Source organism: Crocuta crocuta, unplaced genomic scaffold, assembly GCF_008692635.1.
Source record: "Crocuta crocuta isolate KB4526 unplaced genomic scaffold, BGI_CrCroc_1.0 scaffold56, whole genome shotgun sequence".
Classification (NCBI taxonomy): Eukaryota; Metazoa; Chordata; class Mammalia; order Carnivora; family Hyaenidae; genus Crocuta; species Crocuta crocuta.
The window spans coordinates 1187294-1211271 of record NW_027531334.1 but is presented as its reverse complement, the minus strand read 5'-3'; the positions used below and the strand labels follow the sequence as shown (position 1 = coordinate 1211271).

At 35.2% G+C, this 23978-nt stretch overlaps 1 long non-coding RNA gene across 4 annotated transcripts in view; it reads right to left on the bottom strand.

Annotated features, from left to right (window-relative positions):
• LOC144238104 (uncharacterized) overlaps positions 1–23978 on the bottom strand; it is a 531162-nt gene that overhangs the window by 365952 nt on the left and 141232 nt on the right. For all 4 annotated transcript variants that reach the window (XR_013337018.1, XR_013337017.1, XR_013337016.1 and 1 more), the window contains one exon: positions 14672–14723. This is a non-coding gene — a long non-coding RNA (uncharacterized LOC144238104). The remainder of the gene's footprint in view (positions 1–14671; positions 14724–23978) is intronic.

The following is a 23978-nucleotide window of genomic DNA, read 5'->3' as shown; positions in this document are numbered from 1 at the left end:
CTAGATGTAGATCAATCAGTAGCATCAAATGGATACTGACCAAAAATAAAGCTGTGTTGTGAATATCTAACTTAGTTTATAGTTAGTGGCCATTTTCACAGAGTACTGAAAGTACACTGGCAATGTGAACCAATCACAGAACAACAACAACAACAGGTTTAAAAGCAATGTTGGTAACCAACATAAACAAGGGAAATATGTACAAAAGGATAAGATCCCCCCACAGCTTAACCCCAAGGAGTTAATTGAACACCTCATACCTGGGCTTCTTGTGGGATTAAACAAGTATCTGCAAGTACAGGAATCAGAATATATAATCTATTCAGATTGTCAAAAATCGTTTGATAAAATTTCATGGCAAAACTATCTAAAATATTTTTAAGCAAACATGGAATTAAGAATATATATTTCCATAAGCATGGAATTACCTTAAATAAAGGAAGCAATTGTGAAATGTAAATGTGGAAAAGACAAACATTTTTCTAAACGTTGACTATGGAATTCAAAGTGTCATCTGAACATCCTTTAGACTTCACTATCCTCTTCAGATTGTGAAACAGCAAACCACAGCATCATGAAATCTTAAAGAGCTGGGATGGCTCCCCATATACTACTGATTAAGAAACTAAGATTCTGGGGCACCTAGGTAGCTCAGTGAGTTTAGCACCCAGATCTTGGTTTCATCTCAGGTCTTGATCTCATGGGTTCATGGGTTTGAGCCCCACATCCAGCTCTGTGCCTGCTTGGGATTCTCTGTCTCTCCCTATCTCTGCATCTCCTGTGCTCACTTACTTACTCTCTCTCAAAATAAATAAATAAACATTAAAAAAGAAAAGACACTATGATTCAATGAAGATTAACAACTCCCCAAGGTTAAAACATGAACATCAGTAAGATTTTATAAGATATACAATTACAACCAAAGTTACCATATGAGTTTCCCTATGGACACGTGTTGAATATTATACATTACTCAGTAATAAAGAATAAAAGAATATGTATTTAAGCATGACCTTTGAAACATAGTCCTCCCAAAAGAACTTTAAAAGAATTATGGCACATTTCCCAAAAAAATCTCAATGTGTTGTGGCTACATAGATGCCCCAAATGCTGGGCATCAACCAAAATGCTTTGAATCTAATCTTGAGAATTACCAACATTTAATAGCTGGGTAGGGGAGAATATGACTGCAAATGAGGTATCAGAAAATAATAAGCAGCATAGGAAAAAAAAGTCAGGAGAGTATGATCCCATGGAAAATGAGGGTGCACCAATGTTCATAGCAGCACTCTCCACAATAGCTAAAACATGGAAAGAGCCTAAGTGTCCATCAACAGATGAATGGATCAAGAAGATGTGGTTTATCTATACCATGGAATACTACATGGCAATGAGAAACAATGAAATCTGGCCATGTGTAGCAACATGGATGGACCTTGAGGGTGTTATGCTGAGCGAAATAAATCAGGCAGAGAAGGACAAATATCATATGTTTGCACGTATAGGAGGATTAGGAGGAACTTGACGGAGGAACAAGGGGGAGAAGAAGGGCAGAAATGGTGGGGGAAAGGGAGAGAAGCAAACCATGAGAGACTCTTGAATGCTGACAAAAACTGAGGACTGATGGATGTGGGGGGAGGGGGGGATGGGCATGGAGGAGGACACTTGTGGGGATGAGCACTGAGTGTTATGTGGAAACTAATTTGACAATAAACTATTAAAAAAAAAAATCTTGACCAGGACAAAAAATAAATAAATATATAAATAAATAAATAAATAAAATTAAAAAATAAAAAAAAAAAAAGGAAAATGAGGGTGCAAAGCATTTCAAAAAGAAGGAAGTGTGACCACTTCCACAAGGTCAAATGTCCAATGAGATTTCAATAAGAGTTAGTTTGGTGAAGTGATAGAGGTCTCTGAAATAGACAAGGTGAACTGACTAATGTATTGGTAAGGAAACGGAAACAGACAGGATAAACATCTCTGGAGAAATGAGTGTAGTTGGAAAAAGAGAGAAGGTAGTAGCTAATAGCATTTTCTATCTTTTTATAAGTGATACTAAAACTCACAAAGCCAGGAAGGTGACTCATTCATGACTACACCACCACCTTCCATATCTATTTGATTATTATGTGGTATAGACTGTATCTCCAGACTCTTGAATATATCGTCTTACATTCATCTTCCAATAACTCACCAACAGTGATAGGATAAAATCCAACCTCCTTAGTGTAGAATTTATGGCCTTTTTTTAATCTGACCAACGTTATTCATCTAGCTTCACTCCTTACTTCCACTGTAAGATGCGGTTGAATGAGTCAGGCTTTCCTATTCCTTTGGTCTTCCTTGTATACTGTTCTGTCTTCCTAGAACATTCCCCCATACAGCCACTCCTCCCCCTCACTTTCATGTATCAGACTCCTATTCACCTTTCAAACCTCCATCCAAGTATTATCTGCATGAATTTTTCCTTTTACTCCTACTATGTTCCTATAGTAGTTTTTTTAGGCCCCTCTTAAGTTATTAATACTTACAGAATTCTATTGTATTTAAGACCCCTGGAGCCCACAGGTCTCTTGAGAGCAGCCACCCTATATTTTCATCTGTATGCTTCACAAATAGTTAGCATTAATAAATGTTTTTAAGTGAATGAAAGGATGGATTTGTTACTAAAGACATAGTACAGACCCAAAGTACACTAGCTTTAGATGAGGTCATAGGTGGGCTATACATAATTGGCTACTAGGGGAAACTAGTGATTTGTGAGTCACAGGTGAACTTATTTCCTTGAAAATTTTATGTATTTGAAAATTAGGATGAATCACATTCTGATGTAAAAAAAAAAGTTCGCTGAATTACCTTTCAATTTGGTGACTCTCTTCACTGACCTCAGCTCGTCTACGTTAAAAACAAGAATCACCTAAAAATGCACTACATACCTGTAATACCCAAAGCACTAACGAGTATATGAAATTATAAATAATACATTCCTTGGTCTCACAGTTCACAATCTGGTGTGGGATTTAAGACAAGTGGAAATATATACTGCTTTGAACCACTTTCAGTGCTGTTTAGGCAGTAAGTGCCTTATAAAAATTTTAAAAAAAGGTATAAAAAGTGATCCTGTCTTAAATAAATGGTTTGGTGAATGCCCCTATAATGAGAAGACATTTCATCTGAGTATTCAAAGCCAAGGACTCTCCTTATTCCACACAAGGATGATCTCTCCTATTTTAAATAGGTTTTATGTATCCTCCTACTTAGAGGTAGTAGAATAGCCACAAATTAAATCACTTTGCCTACCTTTCTAGCATCCTATTTAAAATGTATAATAGAAATCATTAGAAATTAAAAACAAATCCTTTTTCAAAAGGATTCAGTTTAAGTGTCCTATGGTACAAAAACAGTTTTGTCCTTTCCTATTGCCATGCCGGATAGATGGGTGATTAAGAGGAGTTTAATGATATTTTTCATGTGTGGTTCATTCAGAAAACTTGTCTTTCTAAGTGTTTATGTTTTTTTTTTTGAGAGTGAGACACAGAGAGAGAGAGAGAGAGAATGAACAGGAGAGGGGCAGAGAGAGGGAGAGAGAGAATCCCAAGCAGGCTCCCTGCTATTAGCACAGAGCCCAATGCAGGGCTTGAACTCATGAACCATGAGATCATGCCCTCAGCCGAAATCAAGAGCCAGATTCTTGACTGACTAAGCCACCCTGGCGCCTCTTGCTTTTATGTGTGTTTAAACCCCCAAATTAGCGGCCCCTTTGTCTTCCTTAACACTTATATGTTATGAGGGGTTTTGATGTATTTTTCACTGAACCCCCAAATTCAGTGTCTGTTAACATAAGACAGGAAGATATAACAGTGGGTAGGGGGAAAGTCTGCAATATAAAACCTTTATTCTCTCTATTTAAACTTCAAAAGACTGAAAGCAGCTAAATTATCAATTTCTAGTACCTCAGCTATTAGATAATTGTCTATACCAATAATTGTCAACCTGGGAGAGGTTCATTTGAAAAGACCCTACAGGTGGTGATTTTGATCTCTACTTCCTCCACTTTGAGAATCAGTGTTCTTAACTCAGGCAGCTGATGCAACTGTAGTGACTCACCTAGTCTCTTTTTAACAGTGTTATTTTTATTCTTTGGACTTAAAATTTTATCCCAAGCTGTAGGAAAAAAAATGCATGACCACTGGTCAATATAAAAGTGCAGGCCCAATGATTTTAAAGGGAGATTCAATATAACCCAAAATCATGCTTTTTCAGCATAATTCCCAGTCAGACTTGTCATAAGCCAGGAAAGAAGGCCTCAAAAGAACTTACTCAGAGCTTCTCTCTATTAGAATGGAAAATAAAAGGCATCTGGTTTGCAGTAGGGCTACAGACCTTCTGCATTTTGGTTTAATCAGAGATTTTCCAGAAATCTAAAATGATTATACATCTTTAAAAAATAAATAAGAGAACCATACAGCTTACTAGCTCTGTAAACAAAGAGAAAACCAATGATCTTAAGAGATGCCTATGGGCTCATCGTTTCACATGACAAAATGAGAAAGACTGGGTGTGGGGGGCAAGTCACATAAGTCTTGGATCATTGGAATCATTCTAACTGATGAATCTTCTTCAAGGAAAAAAGTGGGCTCCATTTCTGTTTTTAACAATCCAGCATGTCTGTAATAGTGCAACTAATGACAACCTTCCCGTTATTCTCACTTAAGAGGAAACCCTATAATAAGAGCTTCCCAAAATGTCAAATAATACTTGTCTCATAACAGGGCTTCTTTGTTCATTCACCATGTCTCTTTTGATATGCACAGATAATAAAAGTTCATGTAAAACTAAAGGTAATATAGAGCAGAAGCCAACACTAATTCTGTATAAATATGTCTGATTAATAAGAGTGCCATTGTTATGGTTATTTCATAATGTCACGATTGTTACAAGAACAGAGGATAGAAGTACTCTTACTCTCACTGTTTTTGTTCATCCTCTGTCATCCAACCAGTTTGTGAATTTTTGTTCAATGGGGGAAATGAAGGATAGATTTTTGTCCATTAATTATTTCTGTTTCATTAGTTCATCTCGTGAGCTGTGAAACTAGCTTTAAATTCAAGAGAAAAAATTAAGGGTTTTATTCTAAAATTAAACCTCACATCCTCTAAAAAAAAAATGAATACATGCTCCAGGTTTAATACATGCTCTAGGCTCCCTTTTTCACATGCACAACTACTGTATTGCTTTGTTTCTCATGAGCTCCTGAAAGATAAAATTTAGCATGACAGCACTAAAACCTAGCTAGGGGCCTAATATGTTAAACCTAAACTATGGTTTAATTCTTTAACCAGAAGAAAGGTTATAGGTCGGATTCAGTTCCAGAAATTAGAAACGCATCCAGGTGAAGTAATAAAAAATTCCAGAAATGAGTACAGTATATGGTTCCTTATTGGAAAGGAAACAGGTAATAGAAAACCGAATAAGTTCACAGCAAGCAAGCCAGGCTGACCGATTTTGAAAACGAGTCTAAGGCTGGTAGATAAGTTTATATTGTCATTATTTTGCTTTTCTCTTTAAATTCTTATCTCCCAGATCCTGGCCTCCCCCCTTGGGGCAGGAGCATAATATAAAAACTTAACAGTCGATCTTAAATTTAGCTGACATTTTTATATCCTTCACAACATACTCTTTAGATTGCACCCAAGAAGGAGATTATTAAATAGCAGGAGACAAGTTACCAGGCCATTTTGACTGAACAAAAAACAGCACTATGCCTTCTTGCTGACAAATCAAACAACATTTATATAATCATTATAATCAATTTCATAAGTAAAGGACTATTAATAACTGGGGGGCGGGGGAGGAAAGAAATTCTATTTCTCCCAAGTCCCTTCATCAACTCCTCAAGTCCTACATTAGATTCAGCAGTGGAGGAAGCTATGCATGAAAAAGAGAGGACTCAGCTGAACAGGAGTCTCCTGTGAAGCAGATTCTGTCAGTCAGAAGGCAAGGACACATTTCTGTGATTATTTCAGCCTATTTTTTTGTAGTAATTAGCCAGAGTTCCATTTTGCTGGGGTTGGCATCGCTCACAGCTCACTTATTTTTTTTTTTTAATTTAGGCCTTTCTTTCCTTTTTATAAAGTAAATTTACATATTTTCAGTCTCTCAATCCCTTCTATGTTTTATTTATGAATATAGCCCTTCTTGATGGTAACTTTAATGTGAAAGAGGTAGTAATTAATGTCCCAATCTGCTAGGTTAATCCCTTTCCACACTCTCTACAGAGAAGTTTAAGGTAAGTAACAGTTTACAGTCAATATTAGGTTTAATTATGCTTAATGAGAGTTAGTGTCTCTGTTTACTAACTGCATTTAGGTGTGTGGATCCTAGATGAGTTTTCCCTTGGCCTCATTCTGATTTGTTAATAGTGCCACTGTGTACTGTATACTCAGTGCTTAAATCTATAAAGCTGCTCCTAGAGAACAAAGCAAGTAAGGCACCTGTTTCAGTTGAGACACCATTAAATGAGTGCAGCCTTAATACAGTAGCATCTTTCTTTGGGCAGGGAGCTATTATTTTATAATGCTTTCCAAACAGATCCATTTGAGAGGCGAACATTGCCTACAATTCAGATCCTGGGTAAGTCTATACATATACAAAGTTGTTTCAGACTAAGTACAATCATCAATAATGGTTAGTATAAAATCATAGAGCATTAAACACTCCTAAGACTTTCTGTTTCAATTCTTCCATGTATTTCACATGTGAAGATCTAAAACCTCCTTGACAAGTCACTGGTTTGGTGCTTTTTTTCCTTAATAAATGCTTTTTGTCTTAAATTTGTACTTAATTTTATGCCTATAGGCATAACAGCATATAGGACACAACATTTATTTCCTTACTGAGCTATAGAAATAAACACCAAAACAAGTGCTCAGACCCAAAGGAAATCATGCAGCAACACAAAGGAAATTTAGTACACATGTTTTTTAAAGGATCCCTTTTTGCTCTGTTTGTGTTGCAGAATTCTGAGTACAACTGATAACATTGATATTGACAGACAAATATCTATTTGTCTACCTTTAATAATGTCTACTGATAGATATTGATAAACATATCGAGAGGATACTGACAGACAAATCTTTCCTTTTTTAAATTTTTTTAATGTTTTCTTTATTTTTGAGAAAGAGAGAGAGACAGCATGAGCAGGGGAGGATCAGAAAGAGAGGGAGATACAGAATCTGAAGACAGGCTCCAGTCTCTGAACTAGCTGTCAGCACAGAGCCCGATGCGGGGCTCGAACCCATGAACCGTGAGATCATGACCTGAGCCAAAGTTGCACATTTAACTGACTGAGACACCCAGGTGCCCCTACAAATCATGCAAGAAGCATTTATTCAATACCTTGTCTGAGCTAAACACAAAAATGAAGAAGGCATATTCCCTTCCCTCAAGAAGCTTACCATCTGAGAACAGAGATAGGCATCACTAAAAACTAACTATGAAACAGTGTTAGAAATGTTATACTCTTGTCAGCAAATGTGAAGGAAACATTGAGAAAAGATGTATTGACTCTGTAGTAGAGGGTAAATACAGCACTTTATGGGCCACGTGAAGGCTACAGCAGGCTTACTGAACTGTAAGAGCACAGGCATAAAACATGGCAGGACATGGTGTCTTAACACAGCAACAGGGCAGTGTGGGCAGGAAGAATTATGTGCATAGGGAAAGAAGGTGAGGTAAGATGGGAAAAGCAGTAGAGAAGTTTGGAAGTTCGGGGCTCAAAAAGTAGATTGAGACCTAATTAAAAACTAAATTTTCAATGTCATCCTGTACTAGCTTTTAAGTAATATGAAGAATAGGAAAAGGTGAATCTTTATCAAACTAGGGTGAGGTCAGTATAAAACTTGAAAATTAAACTGAATTGTTTCATTCTACTGATCTCCAAAAACTATTTTTAAATTTTATAACTCCCATAACGTATTTACAAGCCCTTAAATTTAGTTCAAAAAATTAATTTTTTGTCACGGGTAAAGAACATTTCTAAAATGTGTCATCTAAAGGATTGTTTGATTGTATATATATATATATATTAATCGAAAATAATGGGGAGAAAAGCTGGTAGATTCATAGCCCAGGACATTCTGGGAAATCTGAAAATGTTCAAATATACTTAGTGAAATAAAAATTGCTTAGAATTAGTTTCATAATTGTTTGGCCTTTTGGAAATTCTACATGTTGTTAGTATATACTGCCTTTACTTTTGCTTTTAGAAGAAAAAAGGGGTAAACATTTCCTTAAAAGTCACAAACTCATGGGTCTAAAAGAAAAAGAATACATTCTAAGTTATATACTTAATCTGAAAAAGATTCATGTATCTGGATGTCTCTCTGCACTTAGCTAAACAGACCTTTCTGCTATGTCCTTTACTTCTCAGTGCCCTGAGCTATGCACATCTGTGAAAAACACCTGACCAGTTTATATTCTCCTCCATCATGCTACTGTGAACCATCTGGAGAACTTTCAAATTACTGTCAGATACCGGGCACTCATAGGAAGGTACCCACTTCTATACCCTTGCTCAAGGAAAAAAAAGAGAAAAGCCTAGATTCAAATAATTAAAAAGTCTCCATCACTATAATAAATATATGTGAATAAAAAGTCAGTCTTCTTCTGATACCAGATTTATATAAAATAAGTATGATCTTAGAGTTAACTCACAGGTTATTATAGAAAAATCTTTATGGGTATGTATAACCTACTTAATGCACTGGTAGACATATGCATAAATACATTTGATGATACCATGCTTATGCAAGTTAGCTATTTATTATTGAAAGTTAAAGAAAAAATACTTAAATGTTTTCATAACATAAATTCTAACTGAAGTAAAATGTCCTTTAAAAACTATAATTAATGGCTGCTGTGTCAAACAGTGAACCAAAGGGTCAAACCTTATAATTCACAGTTTGAGAGGTCATAGCTCAAATTATAACTTTAAAAAACTGATTATCTGTGAGTAATTTGACAAATCCATCTAATATACTCTGAATGCATATAAAATCTTTTTGAGAGTAAAAAGGATGTATGTCCAAGTGGACAGCTGATGGAGGAAATGGCCTTTTTACTGAACAAGGCTGAAGTCCAGCATAATGACTTGGAATGCCTTTGAATGAGCACGAAAGGCTTGAAGGCCAAGCAGTACACACATCCAGGCAAGCATAATGAACAATCTGATCAGAAAACAAAAATATTCCACACACATGTCCAGAGAGAGGAAGGAAAAATATACATTTCAATCACCTACTCTTTTATCACCATAGCAATTTATAACCAAATTAACAGGTAAACTCTGGACTACTAATAAACAAGCTTTATAAGAAATAATATTTTGTAATTTAAAAAATACTAGAAATTCCCATAATTTTTCAATCTGAGATTTGAAAACACCTACATCATATATATGAAGCCCAGTTTACAAAACTGTTTTCTTTATGTTTTAAAGCAAATGCTGCCTCATCCATCTTCATCCCAAGGCCACCCGTCCCATAAAACTTAATCTGAAATAATTTGGCCAACGTGCATATTTTTAATATGAAAATGATCTACTATTATTAATGGAGAGTCACTGAAGATAGTTTCTTCACTATAAATTCCCTAACCTATGCCAGAATTGAGAAGTCCAGCAAAATAAGTCATTTAATTTTGTATCTATGTTTGTAATGTTTATTTATGTGTTTAGTATATTTTCCTATTAGACTGTAAGCCCCACAGGAATAAGGGCTATGTCTCTACTGTTCGGCAGTTATATCTAACACCCAGGATGTTCCTGGCACAGAGCAGACATCCAATAAATATTTGCTAGAGGTAGGAAAAAAGGCATGGAGAGAAGGAAGATGGGAGGCCTATGGTTAGCTAGCCTTCTCTCCATTATTTGTGTGGCTATGGGGAGAAAAATCTAAAAACATGTACATTCTCTTTGGTCAATCTACCTACCTAGCAATTCACTGATCCATCTAACCATCCCAGAAACGAAAAGGATTTAAAACAGTTTCCAAAAAGTACATAGTTACAAGATAAGATAAAGTAAATGGAAATTGAAAAATATGGAAATTACAGTAGGAAACAAGATGTTTATATATGCATACATGTAAAGACAACTAAATCATAGGAAAGGAAGGGAATTTATTTTCTCAATTTCTTCAGCTTAAATTAATATTATAACCACTATTATAATGCTCTTATTGTAACAAAACACTAAGAAAATATTTACTTGTTCCTCATCTGGCCATACACTATAAAAACCACTACATAACCAGGTTCCTTGTATCATAAGCCATAAAGTCTATTGGAGGGGATAAATATTCAATTAAAATAAAAATGTAATAAGTAAGTTATAATAGTAAACATATAGGTTTTCATGAGAGAACAAAGCAGGATTCTTCTCTGGACCAGCAAAAATGCTTACACGGTAATTGCTTTACTTTGATGCCACTATGTCCTGTTCCCAGTCTTTTCTGATATATATAAATATCCCTGGCTCTTGTACAGGGAACTATATGCTTTCAAATGTTAGTAGTACAAATGAGGCCTAAACATGCAAATCACTATATCATAAGAAATCACATTTGAAAAACGTCTGTTTTCTTATAAGTGAAAGCCTAACTCTGATTCCACTTAGCCTGGTAATGTGCTTCTGTCATTCCGTTGGACCAGCCCACACATACTGGGTTCTTGATAGGTCCTGGACTCGGCCATCTGGCCCTTTATTTACTTAATTCTTTTTTAATACTGACAAGTGTATTAGTAACACTTCCTTGATCACTGGTAAATATAGAGCCACCACACAACCAAGATTTTCCCTAATTCTGAAAGTCACTAATTAGTTGTGGGTAGGGGTTGGGGAGTATTACAAAGATATGTTGAGCAGTACTACAATAAGTAATCTAATTCCCAAGAAGAAAGCATGTTAATCTGCTTCCCACTTCATTAGAGGAATAAAAAGCATCTTGTCATCACTAAAGGATACAAAGAGAGACCTGGATATTAGGGGGGATGGTAGACAGGGAGGAAGAATGAAAGCAGCGTTTAGGCAAGAAACACAAATCCCCTACATATCTTGGACAATGTTCACGGTTTTCTTGGTATCTTTTGATTAATCCATTTAGCAGCGTTTCATAAGTATAGTTTATTCATTAATAAATACAAACTTGCAAGGGAAATGAAGGTAAATGAATCCTATTTTGAGGAACTCATCATTCCACCATACTTATGTTAGATAGTAGGCTACTGGAAGCTGCCTTAATCTTTTCAAACCAGCAAGGTCTCAATTACTTGTGCTTGCAGAATAAAACAGTGTAAAGTTAAAGGGGAGAACACAATTTTCAAAGGGGCTAAAAATCATTTATAGAAAAGATATGGTCAAATTATAAGTACTGAAACTGAAAATTTATGTATTTTAAGTCCATTAGAAAACATATTTATTTGCAGGGTTTTTTGTCTGTAGGATAGGAGACAATCTAACAGATTTAATATTCCATAAAATTCCTCAAAGAATACTAGCTGACTGTTGTATGTGTTAACACCAGCATCAAGTTTAAAATATCAACTCTAACTCCCTGAAATTAAAGACTCTAACTATATACATAAGGTTAGGTCAATTGTTGTCATTTCTAGAATCAATGCAACATCAGGCAAAAGCCTTTAAAGATTATTTTGGATTTCAATCTACCTCCTTTGTTCATAAACATTTAGGGGGAAAGGATGACATTCTCTTATAGTACTTCCCCCAAATAACTAGAATCTCAATGAGAAACTTATAAAACTGTGAATTGTGAGGTAGGTCTTAGTATTTCCTTGACCAAATCCTGTAACAAATGAATAAAAGCTAATTGGTACATATATGGAAATAAATTGGTGAAAGGCAAATGAATATAATAAGGAGGAAAAGTATATTGTTTAATATGTAATTTAAGAATTGTCAGCAAAGTGTGGCATGTATTATTTACCAGTATGTGGAAAAAGAAAAATAGATGTTTTGCTATACAAATAAGTGCATGTATAGATACATAATAGAAGCTCTGTGTTACAGTGGAACTGAAACTTCTCTGGGCAGTGATCAGCTAAGAAGGAACAGAGACAGTTACAATGCAGTGATTAACTAGCTGACAAATCTATTATTCATGGCAGGTATGTAAGCAGTCAGTGCAGCGATGCTGGTGGTCTCTACTCACCAAGCAGCTTTGCCAGTACAGACTGGATGTCTGGAACCAGGCAATACACAAAAACAATAAAACCTATAGCCAGCTAGAGGAAGATTCAGCACAATCCACCTCCAATTTTAAACAGTACTAGAGATCTCCATTCAGAACGTTTTCCCTTGGGATTAGCATAATTGTATTTATAAGATGTTGACCAACATTTATGGCTGTTTGTCTTCCTTTGCAAAACAACAGGTCAGAAACACCTATGTAGAAATTCCCAACATATTACCCCCAAAAAGTGATTTTAACGTTCGTTGGCAGAAATTTCTGTTGATAGGTATAACCATCATGTCGTTACATGAACAGATGGTCAAAGTGTGTCCATTTCACTGACAGTGTATTATCTGGGTCTTTTTATCCCTGAACAACCAAACCAAACAAAAGCACAACACAGAAGAGGTCATTGTCCCTTCCTTCATTTGGCTGGCAGCTTCATCTGTGAAATATGAAAATAAAAAACCAACACAGACTATAATTCCCGCATAGTGCCATTTCTGCATAACATTTAATCGAATACTTAAGTATTCGTATCCAAAAGTCATCCTGATGTTTGTGAAGATGGGAAAATATGCGAAATCTTTAAAAATCTTTTAACTCCATGATCTCCAGTAAAAGGAGAAAAATAGCCATATTTCTTCTACTTTAGGGTTTTTTTTAATCTAACCAACAATTTACAGGAATAAAATGCAAATTAAAACTCTTTATTGGTACTCAGGTCTTTTAATGAAACCTCAGGGAAAAAATATTGAAAAAAGGTAAATCACTATATTAAAATCTTTTTTCCTCTGAAACAGAGGTGCTCTTTCTTTGTATATAATATTTTTACTGAATAATTTCTAAGTATTACAGCCGAAATGTTCATAACCAAATGAATTCATAGTCTAACAGATATCCAGTCACCAACTACTACATTTTATACCATGAGATCTCTGAAAATACACACACACACTCACACACACACACGTTGCTGTTTGGATGCTTAATATGGTAGCTTCACCTCTATAACTAATCTAAAATAGTTTACCTTGATTTGGTGAAATAAAAATAAATAATATTATGAGGAAAAGGAGAGATTGAAAATTAAGGATATATTTCTATCTGTAACAGCTACTATGAAAAACAACGGCTGAGAATTATATTACCAAAATGCATCTACATATGTGGCTATGGAAACTTATGTGCAAGAATAGTGCCACTACCCACTTTCAAAAAGGGCTGATGAAGTTTCAAGTTTAAGAGTACATCTTTCATACTTCTGTACCTTAAAATATTGCCGAGTATTAATTTTTCATCAAGTTGTCATTTTCTCTGACATTTGGTTTTATTAATCAAGGCATTTATCATTAATTTGTAGAAAATATCGTAATTAAGCCAAATAAAATAAAATCCTTAAAAGGTTAAAATTAGAAAGCAGGTGAATTAGAACTTTGACATTACCCTGTTGACATACTGGAGCATTTTGAAAGTATGGGAATCAAGTCTTTGCAGTGAGTTTGGTGCCTCAATCTTGGGGCTGGCTGGTTTTTTTAAAATGTTATAAAGATTTGATTTAAAGCTCTCTGACAGTTTTGACATTCAGGTGAAAGTACTGCTGCTGCATTTGGAACAATTTGCATATCCCACTGCTAAATGGAATGTTTGAGGTGTGCACTGGTGTAAAGAAATTAAAAACAAGCTATCACACATGCTTAAGTGTATGTATTCACAAAACTGATGGTTGGATCGCAGCGCCCCATCCCCCTCCAATGTAATCCATGATTTACTCTTCTATAATAAATTACCCTACCATGTTATTCTCGCTGGAAGATCTAACCATGCATGTAAGAAGCAAAGTAATTACAGCCCCCTCTTGTCTCAGGAACCTACTTCAATCCCTATGAGCTCTTTATACACAATGCAGCAACACAAGTCTATTGTAAACTTCTTGCCTGAAATTCTGGACTTCTGGCTACGAGTAGCCACTAAATCTCATCTGCATGGTTTCCTGCACAGTTTTGTTGTCTGCAACAAATGCATTTTATCTCTTATGGTTAGTTGTAAACCTCTTCCCGAGGAGGAATGGGTGCTGACTTCTTGGCTTTGAGTCAGTCTATTTAAGAAAAGGGCAAGGTATAAATGCAGAAGAGTTCCAAACTGATTTCAAAACGAGGAAAGGGCCATCATGCATTCCCATAGAGAAGGAAGAAAACATACAGTAACACCCAAGTAGGCTGAGACATTCTAAGATAACACAGAGGTTCTTCTTTTTTGACTTATAATTTCAGATTATTTTTATGTAGACATAGAAAAAAGATATTTAATGTGTTAAAGGGCAGTAAAGGAAAGACCTGAGGCAGTAAACCCAAGGCCTTAAATATTATGAAATATTCAAGAAGATAAAACCCATTCAAGAAAATATCACTGGACATTACCTTCAGCCTTCAGAGTCTCAAAGGGCAATTCTTAATACTTGTTTTTGTGTGCCTTTAAAAAGAAAATACTTAAAATTAAAAATTGTGAAGTAAACAATTTACATTGCCAAAGCATATTTATGACCAGTCATGAGATGTAGCTGAATTTATATGTCAACTAATATCTATAGTTTTCAAAAGAAAAATAAAGGCTAACACATTCATTTGCATATGTGCGGTACAAGTACATAGTAAAGTGTGGCACAAATACACAATTTAAATCACTGTGTGTATAGGGTTTAGATGTAGACAAGGATATTTATTACAGTATTATTAGAATTTATTTATTTATGTAATTAAAGGTTTTTTCATTTATGTTTTTATAAATGAAAAAGCTAATTCTAAGTAGTTTTTATCCCATGTATTTGTTTATTCTTCATTATCAGAGATTTTGTAAAAATCTACTTTGTATAATATACTGGTAAGTACTGATGAGGTAGGAGAAATTCAAAGACAAAACACAGGTGCTGTCCCCAAAACAATAAATGAGGTTAAAGAGATTGCATAAGGGAAGATAATCCAGAGAATGAAAAATAAGTGGATGGAACGAAACAGGGAGCAGAGGGTAACATGTTTAATATAGCTCGAACTGGTGCACAGTACCTATTGCACTGACATTAGAACATGGCTTTGCGTTTCCTGTCTCAGCAAGAAAGGCTATGACTCTAGGGTCCTCCTCAGATTTGGAGTTAGGAATGTCAAACAAATGGATGAGGCACTTTTACATTCCTGTCCGTCCAAATGTTTGATAGTAGAGAATCAAAGCTAGGACTGGGAACAGTGAAGCAGGCAGGATGTTGAGGTGCCTTTAAAGCCAGTTTAGTGAGTTGGAATATAAAAAAAAATTAAATAGAAACAACTCTATTAAAAACTGAATTTGATATTTTATGTCCTCGGAAAGCTACCCTCTAAATTTGCTATGAAATCTCAATGATGACCTTGATGTCATATTTACTAATAATCTCCACAGAGATTTAGCCATTCAAAGTCTCAAAAGCAGTTTTACTAATGGAAATGCATACATAAACATAAGCCAATCCTATCAGCCAGTGCATCTACAGTAAAAAATAAACACAAAAAAACACATTAAAATGACAAAAGATCTAAGGATTTTAATTGGTTGGATATTTAATATGCATTAATAATATTTTATGAAGGAAAAACAAAGAATCAAACAACAAACTATACTAGGAAACCAAAACAAACCTGAGTTTAAGCTGTACTGATAAATGGGATCGAGAAAGGGAAGGTGATATCCCTGTCATAGTTAGGATACATGAGTAATACAATTATTCTGCAACACCAAACTTTAGAAGAGGCATTGAAAATTAGAATCTTTTAGGATGAATGAGATCAGAACCATCCATCATGGATAAACAGAGGATAACAAAGAAGAGGGAAAAAATGTTCAGACTGTAGGGATGAGGTGGAGAAATTTTAATTTGGAAAAAATTAATTTGGCCATTACATGATATATTATAAAGTAATTTTTATTTACGTATTGTCTCCCAGACTAGAATAGAAGTGCCAGAGGACAGATGCTGTATTTTTCACCGTATTCCCAATTTCATGAAGAGTGTCTGCCACAAACTAAGATCAATGAATACTTACTGAATGAAAGAATGAACAGCCTGACCAACCTATGAGACAGGCACTAGGTCTACATCCATTTACAGATAATGAAATTGAGGCTTAAAGAAGTTAAATTTTATATATTAAACTTTGCTGTTTTGCAACTCTGAACTTCTACAACCCATTGTTTAGTCTTCCATTCAATATTCATTCTAGGAGTGGAAAGCAAATAAGCAAATAAGTTGTTAAACTTACAATGTCATATAGTTAGTACAGTGAGTGCAAACCACAAGGTAATGGCATTGAGAGTTACATGGGCTGATATTTTAAATGGGTTTGGACAGGAAAGCTCTCAAAGGAGGTGACAATAAGGAAAACTGTGCATGAAGTGAGAGAGTCAAAAAAAATATCTGGGGGACTATTACCGGCTATTACAAAAGGAAAAAAGTTAATATATACTACCTTGCTTTGTACAATGCACACAGCAAGCAATATTCAATAACTATTATTTTATTATATCACTCTTATTTTTGTAAAAGGCGAAAGATTTATACGATCTGAAGAGAAACCAGAGTATACTCTCTTATTTTTGTAAATAATGAATTTCCCCACTAAATTTTAAATTTTTCAGACATTCACTTTTCTTTCCCTATAGCTCCTTAAATGCCTAGCAAATATTCAATAAAAACTTACAGAACAGAAAATAGGAAGACACAACTACCGTTCATTAATTAGAAATAGTAAACAGACTATATGAATATGAAAAAGTCATATTTCATATGGCTGAGTGAATCTGACTCTGATAAATCACTGTCACGTAATCTTTTCTGGATTTAAAAGAAGGAAAAACATATAAAATGTCTAGAGTCAGTAGGTCATAGTTTTAAAAAGAAAAGAGTAAAAGGAATCAGAAAAAAATGAGGTTACCGATATTAGGCCACTATCTTGACCATTTACATGCTCTGTTTGCCTCCATCAGATTAATACATTTTCCTACCACAAGGACTCTACCTCAAAGGCTTACGATTCTTTTTTTTTTTTTAATGTTTTATTTATTTCTAGGAGAGCGAGAGAGAGCGTCAGAAGGGGAGGGTGAGAGAGAGAGGGAGTCACATACTCTAAAACAGGCTCCAGGCCCTGAGCTGGCAGTCAGCACAGAGCCCGACGCGGGGCTCGAACCCACGAACCGCGAGATCATGACCTAAGCGAAAGTCGGATGCTTAACTGACTAAGCCACCCAGACGCCCCCACAGGCTTACGATTCTTTAGGTCTTCCTAACATAAGCACAGGGACTGGTATATAGCAAACATTCAATACATCTTTGTTTAATTAAATTTGGCTAAAATTATCTTTAGTAGTTCTGATGCTTTAAAGTTAGTCCAAAATTTTAAAAATAGCATTGGTGGTATAGTGGTGAGCACAGCTGCCTTCCAAAATTTAAAAAATAAATAAAACCAAATAAGAGGTTACAACAAAAAAAAATATCAAGTATTAGGTTTTGACTCTGCAGCAAATGAGTAGAGAACAAGGTTCATTTTTACCAAAGATTGAAATATAAGTGATGGTGTGGTACCGGCAGTAGAAGAGACAGACTAGTGGAACAGACCATAGGGACTCCAGTATGGGGCAGCATTTTCAGTGTTGAGATTGTTCTCTACCTCCTCCCAATCACCAAAATATAAATCAGATGATTGATACATCTGAATATAATACGTAATCAAAGAGCTATAAGAAAACACATGTATAAGGGCACCTGGGTGGCTCATTCAGTTAAGCATCCAACTTCGGCTCAGGTCATGATCTCACGGTCTGTGGATTCCAGTCCCTCATCAGGCCTGACAGCTCAGAGCCTAGAGCCCGCTTCCGATTCTGTGTCTCCCTCTCTTTCTCCCCCTCCCCCACTCACGCTCTGTCTTTCTGTCTCCTCTCTCTCTAAAAAATAAATAGAACATTTAAAATTTTTTTAAAAAAGAAAGCATGTGTATATAATTTTCTGAACTCCAAGGTGAGAAGGCCTTTTAAGCCACATCATCAGTAGTGGATTATAACATAAACATAAGGATTTATGAATTTGACTACTTAAAATTAAAATTTTTTCAAAGCCAAGAAATATCTTTTTTAAAAAAATTCATAGTTTATTTATGAGAAAGAGACAGAACATGATTGGGGGAGCGGCAGAGAGAAATTGGGAGACACAGAATCTGAAACAAGCTCCGGGATCTGAGCTGCCAGCACAGAACCGGATGCGGGGCTCAAACCCACGAACGGCGAGATCATGAACTGAGCCGAAGTTGGAAGCTTAACCAACTGAGCCACCCAGGCGCCCCTAAAGCCAAAAAATATCTTGAATAAAATTGAGGCCAACAACAAAAAGAAATATTTTTAATGTATATGACATCATAGAGTTAATCTTAGTAAATAAATGAATGAAACAAATATCTCATTTTTTCAAACGAATAAGAAATTCATTAAGAGGAGCTACACAAGCTAAGATATATAAAATAATATAAATCTGTAATGAATATTTTTTAATAATTAAACTGTACTGAAAAAGTGCAAAAATAGCCTAAATACTCCATAACAGTGAACTGGTTAAATAAATGATGTGATACAATAATAAGCTTTCATTAAATACAGGAAGTGAAAATTTACAAAGCATCATAAAGCTTAAAAGGCAGGTTGTAGAGGCGCCTGGGTGGCAGAGTCAGTTAAGTGCCTGACTTTGATTTCAGCTCAGGTCATGATTTCACGGGTTGTGAGTTCCAGCCCTGGATCCAGCCCTGCATGGAGCCCAGCATCCATTCTCTTTCTCTCTGCCCCTCCCCCACTAGTGTGTGCATGTGCACATGCACTTTCTTTCAAAAATAAATAAGTAAACTTAAAATAACAGGTTGCAAAGTGGTCAGAATAAGTAACAATTTTTAACAATGCTTTTAAATTTTTTTAATGTTTTTGTTTTTTTTTTGAGAGACAGAGAGAGACAGAGCATGAGTGAGGGAAGGGCAGAGAGAGAGGGAGATACAGAATCTGAAGCGGGTTCTAGATTCTAAGCAGACCTCAACGCCGGGCTTGAGAACCATATTATGACTGAGCCAAAGTTGGACGCTTAACTGATTAACCCACCCAGGTGCCCTAATTTTTAATAATTTTTTATATGATATAGTCTGCACACAATATGAGTAAATAAATGTAGATCTTATGTATGTGTGTATATATGAGTCAGAAAAAACATTTATGCATTAGAAAAAGCATGTAAGGACCTATACACTAAATTCTTCCTAGTACTGATCTAAGAGAGTAACATTATGGCAGATATTTTTCTTTTCTTTTCTTCTTGTTATTTCTTTCCAAATTTTCTACAATAAACACAAATTACTTTTTATAAACATAAAAGAAGATGGAATGAGGAGGAAGGAAAGAAAGAGAATTAAAAAAAGAAAAGAAAGAAAAATAAGATTTGGCAAAAACAGCAACCACCTGTAATGGTATCTATTAGATTCCTGGAAGCCAAACTTTAATCGATCACATCTTTAAGTTTTCAAAGAAATACACAGCCTGGAATGTAGAAAACTTAAGAAGTTTTTGGGTATATTTATAGCATACTATAATAAGAGAAAACAGATAAAACATGCATCAGTGTCAGTGATAGAACCACTATAGTTATAATTTCAAATGAGTAAAAATTAATAGCAAGCAATGATAACTTAGAACAAAATAAACAGAATCTGCAAAAGGCTATTCTCTACCAATAATCAGAGAAAACAAGTCTTCCTCATTAAATAAAAATTAACGTATGAAGTTTGGTTGTATCTCATCAATAATGAAAAATGAAAACAAAGTTGTAATCCTTAAAAAACTTCAGAAAGAACCTGTACATACATGGTTAAGAGGGCAAGATGCAGTCCCTCGAAGACAGGAAAAGGCTAATTTTAGTTCTAGTCCATAATGGGGCTTCTCAGAATGAAGGTATTCATTCTGGTTTAAGATATTACCAGAGTTTCTAAAGTACCAGAGAATCTGATAAGTTCTATGGTAGACGTCTCTAAGAATCCATAAGTGACCTGGCCAAACTGCATAATGAAGCCATCTAAGATCAAATCAAATTCCATTGAACCAGGCTCTAGGGCAACAACAAAAGACTATTCACTTGACTCAGTCATACTTGCTGTAAGGTATTTCAGTTTCTCTTCCAAACAGAGGGGAAAAGTTCAGAGAGATTATATACTAAACACTTCTTTTAACCCTAGAATCTAAACAATTTCTTTTTTTGTCACTTGTCTCTTTAAAAGTAACCCATCCCCTTTCCTTTATTATGTGCAGCTTTACTCTGTTCATTTTTATTTCCCAATAGCAGAATGCCTTAAATAAATTCTTAAAAACGAACACACCAACAAATAAATAAATTAAAACTCAATGACTATAAAAAGTACACAGTCTAACCTGCTTAATTATTAAGAAGTAAACAGAATGCATTTCTGAATTATTTACTTAATCTCCTTACACTAAAAACTTTAAAGTTTTTGAGCTTGGAATGTGTACCCTTTCTAAGAACCCATAAATCAATTATTTTAAAATATTCTTTTAAGCTATTTTAATAAAAGCAATTAAAAAGCATCAAAGTAGATGTGAATTTAAACATTTGCATAAGTGTATTAGAAATACAACACATTTTTAAGATTTCAGAGGTCAAGAAAACTCCTTTCTACAATACATTTCGACAGAATGAGTAGAAATATTCTCTACTAAATTATATTAATGAGATTGATATAATACTGGCTTTGGAGCACTTATATAATGTTCTTATGCCTAAGCATATCATAAGAAATATATGATTATAAAACTATGGAAAATGTTAATAATTCTGAAACTAGAAGGACAAAAAGAAAGAATGAACAGTAAATAAAATTAATCATTTTATCTGGACAAACTACTAGCTCAGCTAAGAATGACGGCTACTTCACACAAGTGAATATTGATTACCTGGAAGGCCAGCTAATTAAATTTTCTGGCTAGCTAAGTGTTCACCAGAGAAAATAAAGTTTTTATTTTGATTCTTTTCACTAAAAACCAAAGACATACTAGCAGATTTTCCTGGTTGGTAAATAGGGTTTTATAATTTTATCTTCATTAAAGATGAAAAATTTATACTGCCATAGAGAATGGTCCTTATTATTTTCTTGTGGGGTCAGGAGATGGAATAGAGGGTGTCATAAGCCCCTCTGAGAAGATGGGGAAAACCAAGGATCTCTTTCTCTAGAAAAGTGTGCATGTTCACAAAATTTTATATAAATTTCCAGAAGTCCAGGGACCCACAAAATAAATCCTTTGCCTTCGAATTTTACAAAATTGTAAATGACAGACATTGGAGACTATACAGAAAACACAGTGACCCCAGGCAGAATAAGGATGTTTAAAATTGCTTTTTGAAGACATCTCTAATAATAAAGTACTTTCTTATGATTTGTTTCCTTTCTTCTAAAAGGGGAGTGTAAAAACAACTCTGCTTAATTTAGTCTTGGTTAAAGGTTAAGTATGTTTCCTTTTAGGATAATTGCACTACCAGAGTTCGAGCTTTAAAACAAAATAGTACTGTTTTCAAATCATTCCACATTCTGGAAGTGGCAACAGTTTTCGTACACTTAGTAACTCTTAGGGGAGGCAGGGTCAGAGAGAAAGCTATTTAATGTTCACCTTTACTTCTAAAGATTAGCAGATAACCGCACATATATAAACATTCCTTGTGTGAGGTTTTATTCTAAGTACTTTATGTGTATTTACTTATTTACACCTCACAAAAACTCTAGGTGGTGGGTACCTAGATACCAGATGTCATTATCCACACTTTATTGATATTTAAAGCTAAGGCACAGAGAGGTTATGTGATTCAACAAAGACCTCCGCTCTACTGAATGGCAGAACCAGGATTCACTCCCAGTCTGGTCAGAGTCTGCACTTTTACAAACAATACTGTTTCCAGTTTCATGAGCCGATGGGTTTTCTTGTGTGGCTGTATATTAACACAAGTCCACCTCTTCACTACCATGCAAGACACATTCATACTGGTTTTCCCAGACATAAACATTTAAGGAGTTGTTCCTAAGTTGCTGACAAAACTGGCACCACGTGTGTGCCGCGGGCAGTTATACACTGCTCTTCACTTCCTGGGTCAAATGCCCAGATGGAAAAATAAGGTGCCACTATCTCAGTGAACGTGAAATCCTACAGTAAAATCTGACCCCTCATTTCCTTTTTGGAAATAGTTCCAGTGAGATACAAAATTGAATGATTATACAGTCTAAAGGCCAACCAAGACAACGGGATGAATGGCCCATACTGTTGTAATCACAGTTCCCAAAGGGTAGGACCTACAAGATGCTCCAGTAGCTAAGTTAGCTGCAACAACATGAACGTTTTCTTGACATGTCCTTCTCACTGATGGATTCAGAGCTCCCAGAGAGACTGACATATTTGTCTCATCTGCTCTCAGTACACCAACCTTAATATTTTGTGTAGCCCCATGAAGAACAAAGGCTGGTAAGAAAGGAAGAAAGGGAAAGAGAAAGAGAGAAAGAGAGGGAAGGGGAAAGAGGGAAAGAAAAAAGAGGAGGGAAGGAAGATTAGAAAAAAAGGAAAAAGAAAGAAAAAGAATCCCAGTTTTATAGTTCGGACAGAAAAGTTCTCAGTTACAAGTTTGTTCCATTTATTTTTTATTCAATTACTCCCTACATATAAATGCAATTAAGCAGGTACCAGTGAGATACAAATATAAAAGGGCAAAATAAGGCAGAATGTTCAGAGTCTTGAAAATGGTTAAAGATCAGATAAACAGGAAAGAAAGCACAGCACAAGACTAACAGGAATATAGATGTAAGAATGCATACCAAGAACCTTGGTAACTGAGGCAGATTTTCTTTATTAGACCCAGAGATTTTTGTGAAGTAATTGATTCCAATGCAGCCAAGTCAGGCTGGGAATGAAATCATGGTCAAAATAAAAAATTATATCTGGAATAAAATACCATTTTCAGCTCCTTTCGTCTCTAACTCATCCTATATACCATAATGAAACAAATATTAGGAAATCATCTAGCTATTACTTTATTCCCTTTAATGATTCCCAATCATTTAGAATATCAATGTGTTTGGTTTGTAAAGTCCTCCATAATCTGGTTTCATTGCATATTCTGTCTTCCAAATAATGCAAAAATAGTACCCTCCAATCCAATCAGATAAGATTTTAAACCAGTATACATTGATTCGACAAACATTTATTGAGGCCTATAATATGTTACGGAGTGTTCATGTAACTGAAATCTACATAGTCTTGGAGCCAAATAACAAATGCTAATCTCCGATTTCTCCAGAATTCTATCTCAATGCTTTCTCTCTTCTTTTCTTATTCTTTTTTTGATTACTATTTCTAGGAGAGAGAGAGAGAGAGAGACAGCGTGAGCAGGGGAGGGTCAGAGAGAGAGGGAGTCACAGACTATGTAACAGGCTCCAGGCTCTGAGCTGGCAGTCAGCACAGAGCCCAACGTGGGGCTCCAACCCACGAACCGTGAGATCATGACCTAAGCGAAAGTTGGACGGTTAACCGACTAAGCCACCCAGGCGCCCCCTCTTCTTTTCTTATTCTTATTCAGACATCTCTGCATGGTCTTCTCTGAGACTCAACAAAAAATGATTCAGATACAAT